Source organism: Tursiops truncatus, chromosome 11, assembly GCF_011762595.2.
Source record: "Tursiops truncatus isolate mTurTru1 chromosome 11, mTurTru1.mat.Y, whole genome shotgun sequence".
In the NCBI taxonomy this organism is placed as follows: domain Eukaryota; kingdom Metazoa; phylum Chordata; class Mammalia; order Artiodactyla; family Delphinidae; genus Tursiops; species Tursiops truncatus.
In genome coordinates, this window is record NC_047044.1 from 77,583,557 (window position 1) to 77,605,851 (window position 22,295).

The window sequence follows — 22,295 nt, forward strand, 5'->3', positions numbered from 1 at the left end:
CAGTTTTGTTTTGGCTTCCAGGAAATTCTGGGTTAGATTTTCTGTTCAATTGTGGAAGTTGCCCTTAGACTGAATTTCCAAAACAATGATCACTCCCATATTGTTACACAGCCCTTGTTCTCCCGTCATTTGTGCTATGGATTTATTATATATGTATTTTATTATAAATCCAGATCAAATACTGACATGTAGCAAAGATATACATAATGATAAATGAAAAGAAGAAAAAATAGGCTTAACATAAGAAAAATTTCCCATATTTGACGAATTTTGACCTTTGAAAATGTTAGTTTCATAAGGTTTAACCTAATAATGAACAAATGAAGATGTTATCTATAATTACTTCAATTCATTTTTGAAAGAGGTTGTTTACCAACATCTTTAATAAAATTTGTATTTTAATGGGAAGAACATTTTCAAACTACAGATATATTCACTCCCTGAGAGTATCCCTTTTCCCACTTACTGATGGGTGATTGGAACTGGAAAAAAATCTTTGATCTCATTTCGATAGCAGCTTTTAGACGTTTATCACTTGGTAGCTCTTTGTTCCTACCACACGTGCCATATATTCTGAGTAAAATATCCTTATAAACTTCTTACAACCTGATTTTAATAATAATTTTACAAATAAAAATACATTTTTTTCTTTTCTTCTGAGTGAAAATAAAACATACACATTTCTTTAGGTCTACAGACAATTTGCTGAAAGGTTCCCAAGCACAGTGTGAATGTACACTTAAAAATCAACTTCTTAACATGTATGGAACAGTAATGCCACATTAACTTAGACAACTTATTTAAAAAAACAACTAGTGTTTAGTTTACAATTACAGCAGCTGAAGTCAATTCCAAATGCCTGCGTGAAATTCTTATTTCTGTTATTTTTCTGGCACATGCTCACTGTGGCTGCATTGGAGCAATTAAGAGATTCATTGTGCCTGCGGTGGACAGGGAATCTTATAGGAACAAAACATCCAGGCACATCATTACAGAATTAGGATAAAATTTGCTTTTATTGGAGTAAATGCAGCAAAAGTGACTATGACAACCTGCAATAACAATGACAGTATAGTTACTACTCAGTCTTTCCCAATTTTTTCCTGCTGTGTTCCTCAGTGGAATCCAGGGTTTTGGATTACTTGCCAAGGAGTGGTTTAAAGTCTAAATGGCAAGCCAGGGTATTTAAAAATTGCTAATATGCAGTGTACACCAGAAGCAGTTTATGGGAAGTCTGTCTCATTACCTTGTGATGGTGGATATTATTCAGGGAAATAGTAGCTCATTACCCATTAAATATTTGTAAAAATGCTCAGTGTAGTCCAAACTTAGACAGGGTTTTTATCTTTCAGCTAAATTATCGATGCTGTTTTCTGGACAACTCATGCTGTTCAGATGTGTGGAGAAAAACTAATAAATGATTAATAACACAGTTACATAGGGGAAAATATCTGATGACCCATTACTGCAGTAAAAATTGTAATAAGTTTGCGTTGTATACAGTCCAATTTCCAGAAAGAAAAAGAATGGCTCATTTCCTTTGGAAATTCTCCGTGGTTTTGACTAGGTTCTCCTCTTTGAGTGTGTGCGCGCACGCACACACACACACACTCACATATGTTTTTTAAAAGTTCCCTTCACAATAGTGTTTCATATCATTTTTAGCTGGAGAAAGGTACAGGAAGGAAATGTCCAAGATTTGATGTTTACTTGGACCATGTCATTAACATTTCCAATTTGTTGAGTGGTTTTCATGTTTTCCAGAAGTCCTCACCCTGTAAAAGCTGATAGATGGGCTGACAGAACCTTCCAGGCTTGTGCTTGTATAATATGAGCCAAATGCCTGGAAACAATAAAACAGCAATTTTCTGAGAGATTTACCTGCAGGAAAAGCCAGGAACATAAAGGCCATTTTCTGTTTCCTGCCTTAAGCTTCTTCTTTTCTCTCAGTCCAGGAGGGGTTTGGGAGAGCTGGATCCTGTCAGGTTAACTGAGGGTGACATTAAATGTAATCTCAGCAGCAGCCACTGTGATGGCCCCAAAGGAAAGACCACTGGAGAGGAATCAGAGAACTGGGCTCCTGTCTGGCCAGAGTGGAGGCTTCGTGTCATGAACAACGGAAGCAAAGGCTGCAGGGGTTGGGAAATGTCAGATCTTTTCTCTTAAAAGCTGGACGGGGTCATCCAGTCATGATTTGACAAACAATGGTTCTAGCTCCAATAGCAGCTACAAACCAAGGGAAGGTTCCTCCCCAGTTAAGCCCATCACAGCTGAGCCAGACTGTCTGAAATTCATGGGGGCGTCATCCACACCACTGCATTCTAGAGGGCTGAGCCTCAAAACTGGGTCTCTTTATGTCACAAGACAAGAAGGAATATGCATCCTGGACTCAGAGCCCTAAAGAGGGATTAAAGTTAAGGAGGCCCGGACTAAAGTGATGTGAGGTGTTACCAGTGGGATCTTGGTTCCCCAAGTTAGTTTTGTAATAGTAATCAATTAATTGTAACCTTAACCCTGAAATGCCACATCCAAGTCCACAACCCATTTGGATACTTTCTGATTTAAAATGCATAGAACTATGTGAATTTTGCCTACCATTGCCATTTTTTCTTTGGCAAACTAAACTTTGGCATGTATTTTATATTCACGTTCACACAGTACTCCTTGCTTCTTCCGAACGTTAAATAACCATAAACTTAAAATAAGCTATCTGAGTGACTTAAGAAATAATAATAAAATAATTTCTTTCAACATAACTTTGGTTAAACAGTGAACCAGATCTTACCCTGAAAAATCTATTTTCTTAGGGTTTAAAAATCATAAGCCTTAAGCTCATACAGCCATGTGGCAGGATGAAACAATGGGGACGTTTACTAAACAATGAGAGAGAAAGTTTTCTCTTTCCCCACTCAAGAGGGTGAGCAGGCTGCTGTTCTAGAGGAACAAAGTCCCCTTATTTGGGGGCAGGGTTAGGAGCCTCTTTAAAGCTTAGGCTCAAGAAGGTGAAGGAGAAGGGGCAAACCAGTTATTTTTCCTTTTTTTCTAATCCTAGGTTTTGACTGATGTGGACCTATCTGGCCCATTCTCAGGAGGTGCAGGATTTGAACAGCATGGTCCATGGATGCCTGGGGCATGAACCCATAGTCCTGCCACCTTGAAAGTCTCCGTAGGGCCAATGGCCAAACCACATGTTCACAGAATAGCAGGACCGTGAATATCAGGTGATCCTCTGGGTGGCAATCATAATGGGCTCAAGACCAGAGGCTTCGCTGCGGCCTTACTTGTGGCGTTGGCCGCTTCCTGCCGGAGGACTGCCGGAACCCCAGAAGGGTGTCCCCCGCGCAGCCAGGGCCAGCATCCGTGCAGGGATGACTGAATGTCACAGTGAGGGCACTTCCCTACCCCTCGCCTGCTTCTGTGGCACCGTGAGGCCGACAGAAAGGCGCGAGCTGGGCGCGTGCGAGTCCAGATTTGCCTTGCACTGATTCTGGCCTGTGGTCCACGATGGTTTGTTCTTGGGACCAGACCTGACCAGAAGTTGACCTCATGAGTATTTCAACCTCTCCAGCTGCCATGCTCCTCCGGAGGCTGAGGAAGCTCTCCTGGGGCAGCACTGCTGTCCAGCGCTTCATCTTAACGGTGGCGACCTTTGGTCTGCTGGGTGCCCTGGCCTGTCACTAGCTTCTGAACTTTTACTTCTACCTGCGCCACTGGCATCTGAACCGAACGAACCAAGAGTTCCTGCAGCAAAGCTTGAGAGAGGGTGAAGCTGCCCCCCGCTGCCCTCTGTCAACGGCTCGGTGCCCGTCGTCTGGCAGGCCACTCCCCGCCCCTGGCTGGTCATCACCATCATCACAGTGGACAGGCAACCTGGCTTCCACTATGTCCTGCAGGTCATGTCCCAGTTTCATCAGCTCCTTCAACAATGAGGCCCCTAGCGCGAGGGGCACCAACTTTCCTGTGCAACGTGGAGTGGAGCGTGAGCCATTTAGATGCCAAGCTGCTGTCCGAGTACGTCTCTGTGGTCAACAGCTACGAGGGCACGGAGGATGACAAATTCGTTTGAGAAAGAGAAGCAGGACTACATCTGTTGTCTGGAATCCTCCCTGCAGACCTAAACCCAGACTACATCCTGATGGTGGAAGATGACCCCGTTTCAGAAGAGCAGATCTTCCCAGTCTTGGAGCACCTTCTTCGGCCTCTGAGCCGCAACTCAGATATGCACTTTATCTAAAGCTCTATCACCCTGCAAGGCTCCAGCACTATATCACCCGGAGCCCATGCAGATCCTGAAGCGGGTTGGTGTCGGCATGTTGCTGGGGCCCTTACTAACCTGGATATATATGCAGTTTGCCAGCCAGCCGGGGTTTAGCTAACCCTTCATGCTCTTCTTCCTGTACAGCATGGGTCAGGTAAAGCTGGTGGGCTGGCACTATTTCCTGGAGCTGCGGCAGCTGCGTCCTTCCCTGTACAGCGTGGTCCCTGCTTCACAGTTTTGCACCCCGGCAATACCTTTCCCTGCCCGGGTGGCCCGCTGGACCCTCACCTACCTGTCCCAGGTGTACTGCCACAAGGGCTTCGGCAAGAAGATGGCACTCTTCTCACTGTTGAAGGCCAATGTGGTGGAGCTCAATCTTGTGAAACACATCAGGCTCTTCTCAAGCCTTCGGTACAACTTTCACCCCAGTCTGCTCTAGCTTGCCAAGAAATGCCTTTCTGAAGTGGCCACTTCTTGGAGATGCAACTATTGAGCTCTTTCTTTGGACACAGTTGCTTGCAGATATTTCATTGGCTTAAGTTTGCTAGGGATATAGGTACTAGGATGACTGAAGAACAGGCAAGTCAAGCACCTTGGCCTTGGTAACTCTCTGGCAGAAACAAGCTGTTCACCATGAGTCCAGACCTCTGGTCCTCCACACAGCCACGCTGCCTCATGCAGTCTGACCCACCCAATGAGGGGCATTTAAATACCACTTAAATTCTATGATTGTTTATTGATCTGCTTCGCGATAGGGTCTGTGACTGCCAAAAATATTGTGCACAGTGATATGACTGGATTAGGATTTTAAGGGTAGAATTTGGTGAAAGGTGAGATTCTTTTGCAATGATTTCTTTCTCATTGGGAATAAGAATGGATGTATGTTTAGAATATATGTCCCAAGAGGCAGGACCGTGTTGATAGATTCTATTTGTTTCCTTGGCCTGGAATGATAAAAGTGGAAAAAAGCCACACAGTGCCCAGCCTCTTGCAGGTGTTACCTGGCATTTTCTTTTCCACACATTTGTAGTGCACTGATAATCAATTTTGTTCATGAGAACTTTAAGGCAGAGAAAGATCTGAAAGCACCTTCTTGATCATCAAGGACGGATTGCTTATGTTTAGTAATGATTTAATATTGAAGATTTCTGTCATAATCTGATTCCTTGAAAGTTGGACATTGCAGAATAATATAGAATGGGTGAGCTCTTTACTAATAGCATACCCTTTTCCCTAACTTTGCTGGCTAATCACTCACCTTCATTTCTTTTTCTTCTATGCAGCATGATATTATAGGAGAAAAAAGCATGGACTGAAGTCAGAAGACCTGAATTTTTATTTCAGATCTCTGTCATGTCCTAGTGGTGTGAACTTGGGCAAGTCATAAGCACTCTGAGTCTCAGGCTTGTCGCCTGTAAAATGGGGACAGTGATATCTACCTTGGAAATTGCCTTGAGGATTAAATGACAGAATGTATGTAAAACACTAGCAAGTGCTTATCTCACAGAGGGCACTTGGTGAATATTAGTTCTTTTCTCTCCTATAGTAAGCATATACAACTCAAGTATATTTTGGATAAAGTATTAGTGATATTATTTAAAGTATGATATGGGGCATAGGGCTGACACCTATGGAGCAGCTGTTCCAGACCAAACACTGCTAGAATAAAGGCTGGCTTTTCCTTGTGACTTCAGAAGGATGCAGCTCAGTTTCATCTAGCCCCCCCCTCCAGCCAAACCCAAAATAAGAATTGTTCATTCAAACTGAAAATGATCTGAGACTCCTCTTGAGCTTATTTCAAGACTAGCATCTGAAAATTACTCTTCTCAAAAGTTACAAGTAAATGTCACTTGACAATACTTACTGGCCAGTGGCCAACAAGGCTCTTTGTGGGGATGGATGATTATATTAGAGTTCAAGCAGCTGTCCATTTTGTTTCAGTGCCACATCTTATGTTTGCTTTTAAGTTTCCACAGTGAGCTACCATCTTGGGATCTGCTTGAGAACACTGAGGGAGTAACAGGAGTTCATCATCACACTTTATAGATGAACAAACAGACCCAGAGATATTAGAGAATTTCCTCAGTTTCACACAGCTGAACAGCAGCAGAGAGGACTGGAATGTAGTAGATTTTTGACTTCCAGCCCCTGTACGTTTTTCTTAACCACATTCATTTTATAAATATCTATGTAATCAAATTCTCTTTTGTGAAATCCATTTGTAACCTGGGCTAAATAATGTCTCTGTAACCTAAGATGGTAAAAACTCACTGTGGTGTTGGTCTTGGGGGACAAACAGGTTTCAGTATGTGTTGTGTTGTTATAGTGAGCTGTTATATATCCCCCAGGAATGTCCAAAGTGTCCAGAGCTACTAGATGACTTATTGAGATGCTCAGATTCCACCCCTCCATCCCTCCTCTCCCAGTAACTGGTTCAGCCCCATGTTTGAGAAGAGAACCACTCTCAACCTAGAATTCATTTGAGTTTGTTGCATTAATGATTGGATCTCTTCGTGAAAAGTTTGTGTCCAATGACAGAACATTTAAGCTAGCCAAGCCCTAGATCAGAATCATTGCTGGTTTCCATTTCTGCTCTTTCTAATTCAGTTGTCTACTGCACACAGACATCCCTTCCCCTGACTCCTTCATTCTCGATGGCTAAGGTCATCTTTGCCTTGTCATATTTCTCTACTTACACACTAAGACATCTTCCCCCACTGATCTTAACTAGAGTCTGCCATCCTTGGACATTTTCTGCAGAAGCGGAAATCCTACCCACTTTTGTCCCTACCCACTTTCTAGATCGCCCTCCCTTTTGTCCCTCATTCCTAGAGTCCAAACTGTGTATGTTATTCTGGATTAGGACAGCTGACAGCTTTACACCAAAGCTGAAGTCTCTCATTTAATCCTGAGTGGGGAGCTAGGGGAGAACTAAAGTCCCCTTCCAATATCAAGGGACATAGTTTACCATGGGGGTGAAGGTCTCTAACAGTCCTGCATACTTTTCAGAATTTAAGTTATTGTCAGGCCTAAGAAGCTCCCTATTGTGACTGACTGTATTTGCATAGACTTATCAGTTCAAATAAATGTACCTCTTTCACTGAGAAAAAAAAAAAAAATAGACCAGAGGCCCTCCTTCATTTCTCTGGATTGAATATATCCCTCAACCTTCTTGTAAATTAAGATATTAAATATCTTCGATAAAAATGCATGCAAATTTAACTTGATTTGGAAAAATTTAGGAATGCAATGATTCTTACTCCATGTATTGAGGAGAGAATTTATACATATTAATGAGGTTAACATAGTGGGGTTTTTTCCACTTTTGCACCTCACAGCGAACATTGCTGTTCTCAACTAACAAGCAGTGGTCTCTGCAAGAGCTCAGCAGAGTGACCACTAATAAGGGAACCAACGGGAGCAAGGTCAGCACAAAGCTACGAGTGTGAGTCCAGATGCAAATGTATTCAGAATAATTAGGGTTTGCCCATCAGCTGACAAATGTAATGCACAGTAGCAAACAGCAGAGACTTCGTGATCTACTTCCTACAAATTCTGGAATGAAAAGTAGTTTGAATTTTGGTTGGTTCCAACTTTATCTCAGAAAACTCATAATCAGCTATAGGCCAGAGATCAGGATGCAATTCCCAGGTCTACCCAGCAACACTCCTAACCTTCAGTCCTGGGTCTGAGTCACACCTCTGTCCTTGGCCTGGATTCTGGCCCCAAAGCACCAAAATGTTGAATACTGTCAACTTCTCATTGTGCAGAGCAGTAAGTGGAAGCTCTCATGGAGCCATCTTCCCAGCCAGAACCAGAAGGCAGAGGACAGGCTGGCCACCAGGCAGCAGTAGAGTGGATTTCAGAGGCTGTGGCTTGGTGTCAGGACCTGTGGGAAGCACATGGACACAGGCTGGCTGTTGTGAGGTCTTTCCAGAGAGACACTGTAATCATGCCTGCTCAGCCTCTCATCTCCTGTCTAATTTTCTTCCCAGCATCACCTCCAGGCCTCTGCTGGCAGTGGTGCTTTCCCAACTGATAGTTCCCATTAAATGAGTTTCAGATGCTGATTTTCTGTCTAACAGATGAGCAAGCATTTCCGTAAGTTGCATCTCATTTTACCAACATCACTGATTTCTCTACTTTCTTGTATCCAATCGATCATTTCACTTCAACTGTGCATTTTATTAATGAGCCATTCACTCCCTTTTCCGGATCGTTAGTGAAGATGCCAGATTTTGACTTGACCTAACACCAGTTCCCAGGGGTCAATGCTGGTTTCCCTGAGAGCTCCCCAGGGAGACATTTTTCACTCTCCTTCTAGCTCCTTCATTGTCCCAAGCTACTTTAACATACTTCTTAGCTCACTTTCATACACTTTTTGGGATATTGACATTAATGTTTACCCAAGAAGCTGCTGTTTGTGGGATGAATGGACAAATGGTCAAATGATACACAGCACAATATGCATAACCATGAAATTCCAGCTCCACTAAGTATACAGTGTAGGCTCATTTATTCACTCACTTTTGTCTAAAGAGCAGAAGGACTTGACTACAATCCTTTGACTATAATCCTCTAGGCTGTTTCTGTCCTTCCAGCACTCACACTTGTACACTGATGCACCTGTTACACTTGACAGAAGCTTCTGATTTCAGTACACCTTCCTGGCTGGCTTCAGGATATTTCCTGAATATTCGCAGGTTATTGGCTGGCAGTGAATCTTACACAGGTGGCTAATGGGTAACTTTGGAAAAGCCAAAAGTTTCATGGCTAGAAGAGCAGGAATTTTTGCTGGGCTTTATTTGCCTGCTTTCATCCACTCTCAGTATAAATATGGTTTTAAATCTCTGGCTTAAATCAAAGGAAATAATTTATTAGATGAAGTTGATTTTCTTTTCTTTTTATTTATAGGTTGCTAGGTACAGAAGATATGCAAGTCCCAGGCAAGCCTCATTACCAGCTCTTTCATGTTTGATTGACCACTGGAAGCACTTTTCTTCCTTTTATTAAAATACTTTGAAAAACTTGATAAAATGAAAGCTGAATATAAAATTGTATCTGTCCTATCATTTTAACACCTAAAAATATTCATTTGGACCTCAATGTCCAAGGAGATGGGAGGAACCCCCTAGCGACCAGGTAGGATGTGGGGGGAGTGTGGAGGGAGGAGAAGCAGAGGCTGGATGTGACTGACGCCCTGAGGGGTGGCTGGGAGAGGGAGGAGTTCCCACACCTGGGGGGACCCTTGGAAGCTTGGAGGATAAGGAGGGAGCACAGCTGGTGTTTCTCCCACCCACTTGGGCCTCAGGAAGACTGCTGGGCTCCAGGGCCAGTCCTCTACGCTTCAAGGCCAGAGGCACTTCTGGGCCTCTCTGGTGCACTGAGCCTAAGTCCTGCCCCCCGCCCCCCGACAGTGCGTTTTCCAACCCTGTGGGTCCTAAGCATAGGCCCCGACCCCATAGACCCTGCCCCTTCTTAAGCCACGCCCCCCACAGCCAGGGCCTTTTCCAGCTTTTTCTTTTTCCCTCTTCTTTGATATTGTCGTTCTGTTTTACCTTCCAGCTGTAGTTTCATCTATATCTTAATTTTTTTTAACATATCTGTTAGTTTTCTAATCTTATTTTATTTTTTACTCTTTGTTATTGTTCTCCTTTTTTTTTTATTTACTTATTTTTTTTACATCTTTATTGGAGTATAATTGCTTTACAATGGTGTGTTACTTTCTGCTTTATAACAAAGTGAATCAGTTATACATATACATATGTTCCCATATCTCTTCCCTCTTGCGTCTCCCTCCCTCCCACCCTCCCTATCCCACCCCACTAGGTGGTCACAAAGCACTGAGCTGATCTCCCTGTGCTATGCGGCTGCTTCCCACTAGCTATCTACCTTACGTTTGGTAGTGTATATATGTCCATGTCTCTCTCTCGCTTTGTCACAGCTTATCCTTCCCCCTCCCTTCTTTTTTCTTTATTTTGTTTTTTCTGCCCTATTTGCCTTGCAGAATCTTGGTTCACAAGCTGGAGGTAAGGCCTGGCTCCTGTGGTGGGAGCTCCAAGTCCAAAGCACTGGACTAACAGAGAACCTCAGACCCCAGGGAATATTCATCAGAGTGAGGTCTCCCAGAGGTCCTCATCTCGACACCAAGACCTGGTTTTACCCAACAGCCTACAAACGCCAGTTCTGGAAGACTCAGGGCAAGTGACCAGTAAGACAGGAACACAATCCTACCTATCAAAAAAAAAAAAAAAAAAGAGATGACAAAAAATATGTCACAGATGAAGGAGCAAGGGAAAAACCTACAAGACCAAATAAGTGAAGAGGAAATAGGCAACCAACTTGAAAAAGAATTCAGAGTAATGATAGTAAAGATGATCCAGAAACTCAGAAATAGAATGGAGGCACAGATTGAGAAAATACAAGAAATGTTTAACAAAAGATCTAGAAGAACTAAAGAACAAACAGAGATGAACTACACAATAACTGAAATGAAAAATACACTAGAAAGAATCAAAAACAGAATAACTGAAGCAGAAGAATGAATAAGTGAGCTGGAAGACAGATGGTGGAAATAACTGCCAGGAGCAGAATAAAGATAAAAGAATGAAAAGAATTGAAGACAAACTCAGAGACCTCTGGGAAAATACTACACGCACCAACATTCATATTATAGGGGCCCCAGAAGAAGAAGAGAAAAAGAAAGGGTCTGAGAAAATATTTGAAGATATTATAGCCCAAAGCTTCCTTAACATGGGAAAGGAAATAGCCACCCAAGTCCACGAAGCACAGAGAGTCCTGTACAGGACAAAGCCAAAGAGAAACATACTAAGACACATATTAATCAAACTAACAATTAAATTCAAAGAAAAAATATGAAAAACAGCAAGGGAAAAGCAAAAAATAACTTACAAGGGAATCCCTATAAGATTATCAGCTGATTTTTCAGCAGAAACTCTGCATGCCAGGAGGGAGTGGCAGAATATACTTCAAGTGATGAAAGAGAAAAATCTACAACCAAGATTACTCCATCCAGCAAAGATCTCATTCAGATTCAACAGAGAAATCAAAAGCTTTATCGACAAGCAAAAGCTAAGAGAATTCAGCACCACCAAACAAGCTTTACAACAAAGGCTAAAGGAACTTCTCTAAGGAGGAAACACAAGAGAAGAAAAAACACAAAACAATTAAGAAAATGGTAGTAGGAACATACATGTCGACAACAACCTTGAATGTAAATGGATTAAATGCCCCAACCAAAAGATACAGACTGGCTGAATGGATACAAAAACAAGACCCATATATATCCTGTCTACAAGAGACTGACATCAGACCTACAGACACATACAGACTGAAAGTGAGGGGATGGAAAAAGATACTCCATGCAAATGGAAATCAAAAGAAAGCTAGAGCAGCAATACTCACATCAGATAAAGTAGACTTTAAAATAAAGACTGTTATAAGAGATAAGGAAGAACACTACATAATAATCAAGGGATCAATCCAAGAAGAAGATATAACAATTATAAATATTTATGCATCCAACATAGGAGCACCTCAATACATAAGGCAAATGCTAACAACCATAAAAGGGGAAACTGACATAAAAACAATAATAGTGGGGAACTTTAACACCCCACTACACCAATGGATGGCTCATACAAACAGAAAATAAATAAGGAAACACAAGCTTTAAATGACACAATAGACCAGACAGATTTAATTGATATTTATAGGACATTCCATAAGAAAGTGACAAAAATACATTTTTTTTCTCAAGTGCACATGGAACATTCTCCAAGATAGATCACATCTTGGGTCACAAATCAAGCCATGGTAAATTTAACAAAATTGAAAGTGTATCAAGCATCTTTTCTGACCACAACACTATGATATTAGAAATCAATTACAGGAACAAAACTGTAAAAAACACAAATACATGGAGGCTAAACAGTGTGCTACTAAATAACCAAGAGATCACTGAAGAAATCAAAGAGGAAATAAAAAAATACTTAGAAACAAATGACAATGAAAACACGATGACCCAAAACCTATGGAATGCAGCAAAAACAGTTCTAAGAGGGAATTTCATAGCAATTCAAGCTCACGTCAAGAAACAAGAAAAATCTCAAATAAACCATCTAAGCTTACACTTAAAGCAACAAGAGAAAGAAGAACAAAAAAAAACCTAAAGTCAGTAGAAGGAAAGAAAACATAAATATCAGAGCAGAAAGAAATGAAATAGAAAAAATGAAAGCAATAGCAAAGATCAATAAAAAATAAAAGTTGCTTCTTTGAGAAGGTAGACAAAATTGATAAACGTTTAGCCAGACTCATCAAGAAAAAAAGGGACAGGATGTAAATCAATAAAATTAGAAATGAAAATAGAGAAATCACAACTGACACTGCAGAAATACGAAGGATTATAAGACACTACTACAAGCAAGCATATACCAATAAAATGGACAACCTTGAAGAAATGGACAAATTCTTGGAAAGGTGTAATTTTCTAAGACTGAACCAGGAAGAATTAGAAAATATAAACAGACCTATCACAAGTAATGAAATTGAAACTGTAATTAAAGATCTTCCAACAAACAAAAATCGAGGACCAAATGCCTTCACAGGTGAATTTTATCAAACATTTAGAGAAGAGCCAACACCTAACCTTCTCAAACTCTTCCAAAAACCTGCAGAGGGTGGAACACTCCTAAATTCATTCTACGAGGCCACCATAACCCTGATACCAAAACCAGACAAAGAAATCACAAAAAAAGAAAATTACAGGCCAATATCACTGATGAACATAGACACACAAATCCTCAACAAAATACTAGCAAAAACTCCAGCAACACATTAAAAGTATCATACACCATTATCAAGTGGGATTTATCCCAGGAATGCAAGGATTCTTCAATATATGGAAATTAATCAGTGTGATACACCATATGAACAAACTGAGGAATAAAAACTATATGATCATCTTAATAGACGCAGAAAAAGCTTTTGACAAAATTAAACACAAATTTATGATAAAAACTCTCCAGAAAATGGCATAGAGGAAACCTACCTCACCATAATAAAGCCCATATATGACAAACCCAGAGCAAACATCATTCTCAATGGTGAAAAACTGAAAGCATTTCCACTAAGATCAGGAACAAGACAAGGATGTCTACTCTCACCACTCTTATTCAACATAGTTTTGGAAATCCTAGCCATGGCAATCAGAGAAGAAAAAGAAATAAGAGGAATCCAAATTGGAAAAGAAGAAGTAAAACTGTCACTGTTTGTGGATGACATGATACTATACATAGAAAATTCTAAAGATGCCAGCAGAAAACTACTAGAACTAACCAATGAATCTGGCAAAGTTTCAGGATACAGGATTAATGCACAGAAATCTCTTGCATTCCTATACACTAGCAATGAATAATCAGAAAGAGAAATTAAGGAAACAATCCCATTTACCAGTGCAACAAAAAGAACAAAATACCTAGGAATAAACCTACTTAAGGACGCAAAACCTGCACTCAGAAAACTATACAACACTGATGAAAGAAATCAAAGATGACATAAACAGATGGAGAAATATACCATGTTGTTGGATTTGGAAGGATCAATATTGGAAAATAACTATACTACCCAAAGCAATCTACAGATTCAATGCAATCCCTATCAAATTAGCAATGGCATTCTTCATAGAATTAGAACAAAAATTTTCCAAATTTTACAATGGAAACACAAAAGACCCTGAATAGCCAAAGCAATCTTGAAAAAGAAAAACAGAGCTGGAGTAATCAGGCGCTCCAACTTCAAAGTATACTACAAAGCTACAGTAATCAAGACAGTATGGTACTGGCACAAAAACAGAAATATTGATCAGTGGAACAGGATAGAAATCCCAGAGCAAAACCCACACACATATGGTCACCTAATTGATGACAAAGGAAGCAAGAACATACAATAGAGAAAAGACAGCCTCTTCAATAAGTAGTGCTGGGAAAACTGGACAGATACATGTAAAAAGTGAAATTAGAACACTACCTAACATCATACACAAAAATAAACTCAAAATGGATTAAAGACCTAGATGTAAGACTGGACACTATAAAACTCTTAGAGGAAAATATAGGGAAAACACTCTTTGACATAAACCACAGCAAGATTTTTTTTGACCCACCTTGTAGAGTAATGAAAATAAAAACAAAAATAAACTAATGGGACATAATTAAACTTAAAAGCTTTTGCACAGCAAAGGAAACTGTAAACAAAATGAAAAGACAACCCTCAGAATGGGAGAAAATATTTGCAAATGAAGCAAAGGACAAAGGATTATTCTCCAAAATATATAAACAGCTCATGAAGCTCAGTATCAAAAAAACAAACAACCCAATTAAAAAATAAGTGGAAGACCTAAGTAGACATTTCACCAAAGAAGACATACAGATGGCCAAGAGACATATGAAAAGATGCTCAGCATCACTAATTATTAGAGAAATGCAAATCAAAACTACAATGAGGTATCACCTCACACCAGTCAGAATGGCCATCATCAACAAATCCGCAAACAATAAATGTTGGAGAGGGTGTAAAGAAAATGTAACTCTTTTGCACTGTTGGTGGGAATGTAAATTGATACAGCCACTGTGGAGAACAGTTGGAGGTTCCTTAAAAAACTAAAAATAGAACTACCATATGACCCAGAAATCCCACTACTGGGCATATACCCTGAGGAAACTGTAATTCAAAAGAACACATGTACCCCAGTGTTCACTGCACCACTATTTACAATAGCCAGGACATGGAAACAACTTAAATGTCCAATCACAGATGAATGGATCAAGAAAATGTGGTACATATATACAATGGAATACTACTCAGCCATTAAAGGGAACGAAATTGGATCATTTATAGGGTTGTGGATGGACCTAGAGTCTGTCACACAGAGTGAAGTAAGCCAGAAAGAGAAAAACAAATATTGTATATTAACATATATATGTGGAATCTAGAAAGATGGTACAGATCAACCTATTTTCAGGGCAGGACGTAGAGAATGGACATGTGGACACAGGGGGCAAAGGGGAGGGTGGGATGAATTGGGATATTAGGATTGACATATATACACTACCATGCATAAAATAGATAGCTAGCAGGAACATGCTATAAACCAAAGGAAGCTCAGCTCAGTGCTCTGTGATGACCTAGATGGGTGGGATGGTGGGGATGGTGGGAGGGAGGTCCAAGAAGGAGAGGAAATAGGTATACATATAGCTGATTCATTTCATTATACAGCCGAAACTAACGCAACACTGTAAAGCAATTATATTCCAATAAAAATATATATTCATTTGGACATAAGCTGAAAGAAAAAACAAAGGAAAAAGCTTGATTTTCAGAAGTTACATAACTCTGGGTAAATTATTTTTAATTTTAGAATAATTTCCTTATTATATAAAGAGTTATTTATGCAGTATACTTTTACATATTCCATATGTTCTTCCAAAACTATGAAAATTATGGGTGTTTAAAAATCTCTCTTTGGGGGGCTTCCCTGATGGTGCAGTGGTTGAGAGTCCGCCTGCCGATGCAGGGGACACAGGTTCGTGCCCCGGTCTGGGAAGATCCCACATGCCGCAGAGCGGCTGGGCCAGTGAGCCATGGCCGCTGGCCCTGTGCGTCCGGAGCCTGTGCTCCGCAACGGGAGAGGCCACAGCAGTGAGATGCTGGCGTACCGCAAAATAATAATAATAATAATAATAATAATAATAATAAATCAAAAATCTCTTTTTGAGGAAAGAATTTCCCCTCAAATCTTTCAGTTTGTAGCCCAAAGTGAAAGTGGACCTCCCATTAGTCAAGAGCTGTGGTGTTTCCTGAGGGGAAGCATTAAACATCTCCTAGGCAATAGATTCTCAAATGCCCCAGCTTTGCCACCTCATTGTAAGCACCATGTGATCAGTAAACCATTCCAGAATGTTAAGCATCTCTTCCATGATGACCTTGTGTGCATGTTCCAGTTATAAAGATGCTGATTTAAAGTTAATTATTAAATTATACTAAATAACATAGCATAGAATAATGAAGTGTAGTATCCATATTGTTATTATGGTTAATATATTTTGGTATAGTATATTACTGTATATTATCTTAGTGTGGTATATTACACCATAGTATAACATAGTGTGATATACTATAGCACAGGGTAATATAGTACAGTATAGAGTGGTCTGGTATAGCATGGAACAGTGTAGCGAGGAATAGTTTAAAATAGTATGGTAGAGTACAATACAGTACAGAGCTGCACAGTATCTATATAGCATAGTAGTTAGAACAATGCCTTTAGAATCACAGACCTAGTTTCAAATTGTGGTCCTACCACATACTAAATGTACAGTCTTGAGCATATTACTTAGTGCCTCTGAGCCTCAGTTTCCACATCTGAAAAATGAAGATTAAAAATACTTACCATGATGAATTGGGAGATAGGGATTGACATATATACACTAATATGCATAAAATAGAAAACTAATATGAACCTGCTGTATAATAAAATTTAAAAATTCAAAAAAAGAAAAAAGTAAAAAAGTAGAAATACTTACCATGCCGTCTGAGGATGAAGTTTTTATGAGGACTGTGAAGGTAATATATGTAAAGAGGAAGCACTGACAGTTCACAAGCCCTCAATCAAAACTCATATTTTATATATCTCACTGACAGTGGGGATGAGTAATGAAAGTGCTTGCTTTAAGGAAAGTGTCTCCCTAAAAGCATCTAAAAAGAACTGGCTAGGACATGACTCAGGAGTGGTTGGGTGGTTGTATATTTACTTCTTAAGACAAGCATCCTAAGTGAACCTCCCAATCACTTACTATATTTTGCAAAGATAGGCGATGACCCTGGGATAGTATAGAGCTACTGAATCTTTGCACTGGTGATGACAACGAGGGAGAAGAGTTTTTAGAAACAGATGACAAACAGCTGCAGCCCTCTCTATCTTGGGAAAAGCAGTGCCAACTGCATAAACAAGTGTATACATTTTATTTTGTGGTTGCCTCTTCCAAAACATCCAGAAGGAAAAGATCCAGATGTGCTCAAAGATTTGCTCCCAGGAATAGTGAATGTAGAGAATGTGGAGAACCAGAATCAAAGTGAAAGCCCTGTGGAAAACACTAGGAATCAATCAAATGTTTAAGATATTAAAGTGCATAAAAATAAATTTGACCCAAATTTCTTTCTGACTTGACTACTAATAACGACTTTGCCTCTGGCTGGCTTTGATATGTTTCATATTTAGACGTGCTTGGCGAAGACATTTGTACCCTTTTACACAAGAATGTCTGTGCCCTTACTGGAAAGGAAAACACCCCCAGAGGAACACTCGGGGTTCAAGAACACGCAGACAACGAGAGTAAAAGAAACATGTAGGTGTTATAAATTTAGGGTCAATTTAATGTTTGAAAATGAGATGTAATGAAAAGCACATTGAAGTGGAGATTGGAAAACTGAACTCAACGCCTAATTTGACATTTCAAATGGTTGTGACCTTGGGAATGTTTCTGAGGCATTGTTTCCACACCTGTGTTACAGAGAAACTATCACTGCCCTTTCCTATCATCCAGAGACACTGTGATTATCAAATGAAATCATGTATGTGAGACTCCTTTGAAAAATGAAAATGCTGTATGTTGGTCTGATTGTTCTTATTAGAAAGAAGAGGAGAGAGGCAGGGGGAGAAAATGGGAAGAGTAAGGAAGGGCTTTGGAATTGAACCGGCCTGTGTTTCATAGTGACTTTGCCCCTCCTCTTAGTAAATTTGTGGCTACAGGAAAGTCATTTAGTCTTTCTTGGCCTCAGTTTCCTCATATGTAAAAATGGATATAAGTATTATATCTCAGAGCTGTTTGAAGGATTAAGAGGGAAAAAATGTATGTAAGCTCAAAGATATTTTGGTTTGCAGTTTTAAAGCCATGTCTCATGCCCCTGAAGGTGTCAGGCCTATTTTTTAATCATCAAAGTGCTTTAATTTGGAGAGGCTGGGTGACCGGCTCAAGTATATGCCAGCTGATGTAGAATTCCTGATGGAATTATCTTTTTTTTTTTTTAATTTCAGTGTTTGTTTTGGCACCAGTTTAATAATTTTTCTTTTTATTTTTCTTTTTAAAAATTTTCTTTTTTCTTCCTAATTGTTATACTTTTTTTAAACATCTTTTTTGGAGTATAATTGCTTTCTGATGGAATTACCTTGATCAGATTATTTAACAATAAAAAAATTTTAAGAACCCAAGACCTTGAAAAAATACCTGTTTTGATTCAAATTATGACGACTATAGATCCCATGAAAACAATGAAATACATCTTACAATTTGAGAAAACTTAGAATTTTTTAGAGGCTTTTTCTGTTATGTTGAATGCTTTTCCTGTCACTGCATTTCAACTAAGCTTCAAATGCACTCTTCTTTCTCTGCCGATCAAGTTTCCTAGTGCTAGGAAAAAACGGGAAGAGGTTAGTGAGATTCAAATAGCTCTAGATTTCCTAAGCAAACCAGATACAGTTAAGAGCACTCTGAAGGGTTTGTGCCTCACCTGGTGACCAGAATCAAGACCTCTCGGGTGTCAAATTAGAACATTTTCCTCCGTATCCCACTGACAACTCGGCATTCTGGATCACTGTCACCAGTGGGGAGGAGAAGGGTGGAGGAAGGGATGCAGCACATCAAGTCCAGGTGTCCACTCCCACAGTTTGAATTGTAATATGAATACCAAGTTCCCCCCAAATATGGCCTTTTTCTCTAGATGAAAAGTTGAAAAAAAAGGTTTCTCCTTAGTCACTTCTCTTTCAATTTAATTCTCATTTATTAAAGGCTTAATGAAACAAAATTCTTCATTTTACACTCTAAATTTAGAAATTATTCGACTTTGTCATTATAATCAATTGACTGTTACATGAAGACTGTGCATAGGTTGAGGACTTGAATCTTGTCTTCCTTAACTTTTGTCTCCAGAACCTGCCATTCAGCCTGTGCTTAATAAATATTTGCTGGATACACAAACAGACATTCTGCTCAAAACCCACTGCCATGGACTGTATTATGTCCTCCTCAAAACTGTTATATTGAAACCCTTATTTTCCAATGTGATTGTATTTGGAGATAGGGCAGGGAGGCAATTCAGGTAAAATGGGTTCATAACGGTGAGGTCCTAATCCAATAGGACTGGTGGCTTCAGAAGAAGAAGAAAGAGTTCTCTCTGTCCCAGTGCACCAGGGAAAGGCCAGGTAGGACCACAGTGAGAAGGTGGCTGTATGTTAGCCATGAAGAGATCCCTCACCAGAACCAGACCATGCTGGGACCTTGATCTTGAATTTCCAGCCTCCAGAATTGTGAGAAAAATTTCTGTTGCTTAAAACACTCAGTCTATGGTATTTTGTTATGATAACCCAAGCAGACTAAAACAACCACCAAAAGTAAAAACTGAAATTTTTGTCTCAAAGGAAAACTACCTTTTGAATCATGTACATGTATGCACATGTATACACTTATATCCATCCCATACGTATAAAAATGTGGATTAAGAAACTTAGATTTATTAAATATATCAAATGTGACTATATAATGAAATGATGGCAAATACCATACACAAATTCATCTACCTGATGAGAGTAGGACAAGTAAAACCCTTGGTCAGTTAATTTGAAATATAGTTAGAACCAAACAGCTAAGCAGATACTAAATCAGCAAAGTAACCCGTCTACTTCCTACTGAGATAATTTTTTTCTTTTGGTCCCCCAGTTTGCACAAGGAACATCTGGAGCAGGCTTAGAATGGAGCACTTGATGGGTAACATCCCTCTTGGCATATCTTAGTTTCAGCAAAGCCAAACTTCTGTGTAACATATCTTTTCTAATCTCTCTCAGTAATGAATTTCAATGGAAACTCTACTTATGTAAATAAAAAAACCTCACATCTGATTATTATCATATTGAGCTAAGGACAATTTCCCTCCTGTAATGCTTTTCTCATTGGAACTAGGATGCTGTTACTATTTTTTAATCGATGGTTGCATCTGTACTTGAGGTTGTAGGAGACAAGGAAGACAATGTCATTTGGAATCCAGCATGCTTCCCAGCGTATGGGGCCCCGTGATCCACATCACCCTTGTTGAGCACATTGGAGCAGACATGCTGGAACATCTGCTGTTGTGTGAGGTCAAAGAAGTGTTTGCTGCAGGCTTTGGCTTGACAAGCTTTGAAATATTTCCCAGCTTTTCAGAGGTATTACTATATCTTCCATCTTTTAAAATGTGCCAAAAGGGAAAGAAAACATGGAAAGTTGCCTCTGCCTACAGGATTCTAATTACTGTGCATTTCTGTGTTCTACCTGTACAAGTTAGGACCTGGGCTCAATGAGAGCAATTACCACTGACCTGTTACGTTACTGAGTGAGTGATCATATGGGATGTCTGGGCATTCAGACCACAAAGCTGAGGTAGTACAGAATTGTGGCTGTGAGTGAGATCTGAGTCAGGTCGCTTTAGTTGAGATAATTTATTCATAGTTACTAATAAGATACAATTCAGGAATAACAGCAAACTGAAACATATACAAACATACACGCAGACACATGAAACTTTCCACAGTAATTAATATAAACATTTAAAAGATACAAGTTAGTATTATCTCTGTATTTCTTTAAAAATTTGATAGTATCTTTCTAATTCTTTTAGCACCATAGAGAGTCTCTTTTGTGAATATAATTTTCAACCCTTTTTTTTTTTTTTTTTTTTTTTGATACGCCAGCCTCTCACTGTTGTGGCCTCTCCCGTTGTGGAGCACAGGCTCTGGACGCGCAGGCCCAGCAGCCATGGCTCACGGGCCCAGCTGCTCCACGGCATGTGGCGTCCTCCCGGATTGGGGCACGAACCCGTGTCCCCTGCATCGGCAGGCAGACTCCCAACCACTGCGTCACCAGGGAAGCCCAATTTTCAACTTTTTGTTGTATAATTTATAGATGATAAAATGTACCTCTTTAAGTGTACAGTTCAATAAGTTTTGACAAAAGTATACCCCCATGTAAGTTCCTCTTCAGTGAAGATATAGAATATTTGCCTCATCCCCAAATCTTCCCTTATATTGTTTACATTCTATCCTACCTCTCTTTGCCCCATTAACTACTAGTCAGCTTTCTGTCACCACTGTAGATTATGTCTCATCTAGAAATTCACACAAATGGAGTATTATGTACTCTGTGTCTATCTTCATGCACTCTGCATAGTGGTTTTTTTAATTAATTAATTAATTAATTTTGGCTGCATTGGGTCTTCGTTGCTGCACGTGAGCTTTCTCTAGTTGTGGCGAGCAGTGGCTTCTTTTGTTGTGGAGCACGGGCTCTAGGCACACGGGCTTCAGGAGTTGTGGCATGCAGGCTCAGTAGTTGTGGTTCACTGGCTTAGTTGCTCCGTGGCATGTGGGATCTTCCTGGACCAGGGCTCGAACCCGTGTTCGCTGCATTATCAGGCGGATTCCTAACCGCTGCGCCACCACGGAAGTCCCTGCATAGTGTTTTTGAGATTCATCCATACAGTTATATTTGTTAATGCCTGGTTCCTCTTTGTTGTTGAAAGCAATCTTGTCTTCTCATTATGAAAATCTCCTTTCCCGTCTAACATTGCTGTATTTACTCATTTATTTTATCCTATGAAAAACACAAAATTATTTCATAATTATCTTGTAGTCCTTTAACCCTGTTTTCATCATATTTCTTACTATTTTCTAACTGAAAGTTGGAAATGTACTGTAAGTTAGGCTTTGTAAAGTGTCCTTAAAGGGCCACTGAGTCTGCCAAAGTTAGATCAATGGGATGCCATGGCAATTAAGCTTGACTTTGATGATTTTCTAGAGATATGACCACGCATATCTATCACTCATATCTGGGGTATTCTGAAGTGGCTTTTTTTGGCTCCAATGGCTTTTGGGGCTCTGATGCCTTTTTTTGGCTCCAATGGCTTTTTTTGCTATCATATTAACACATATTTTTGC

General features: G+C 39.9%; 1 pseudogene; it reads left to right on the forward strand.

Annotated features, from left to right (window-relative positions):
- Nucleotides 1–3,546: 3,546 nt before the first annotated feature.
- LOC101316729 (post-GPI attachment to proteins factor 4-like) lies at nt 3,547–4,697 on the forward strand (annotated as a pseudogene).
- Nucleotides 4,698–22,295: the final 17,598 nt, after the last annotated feature.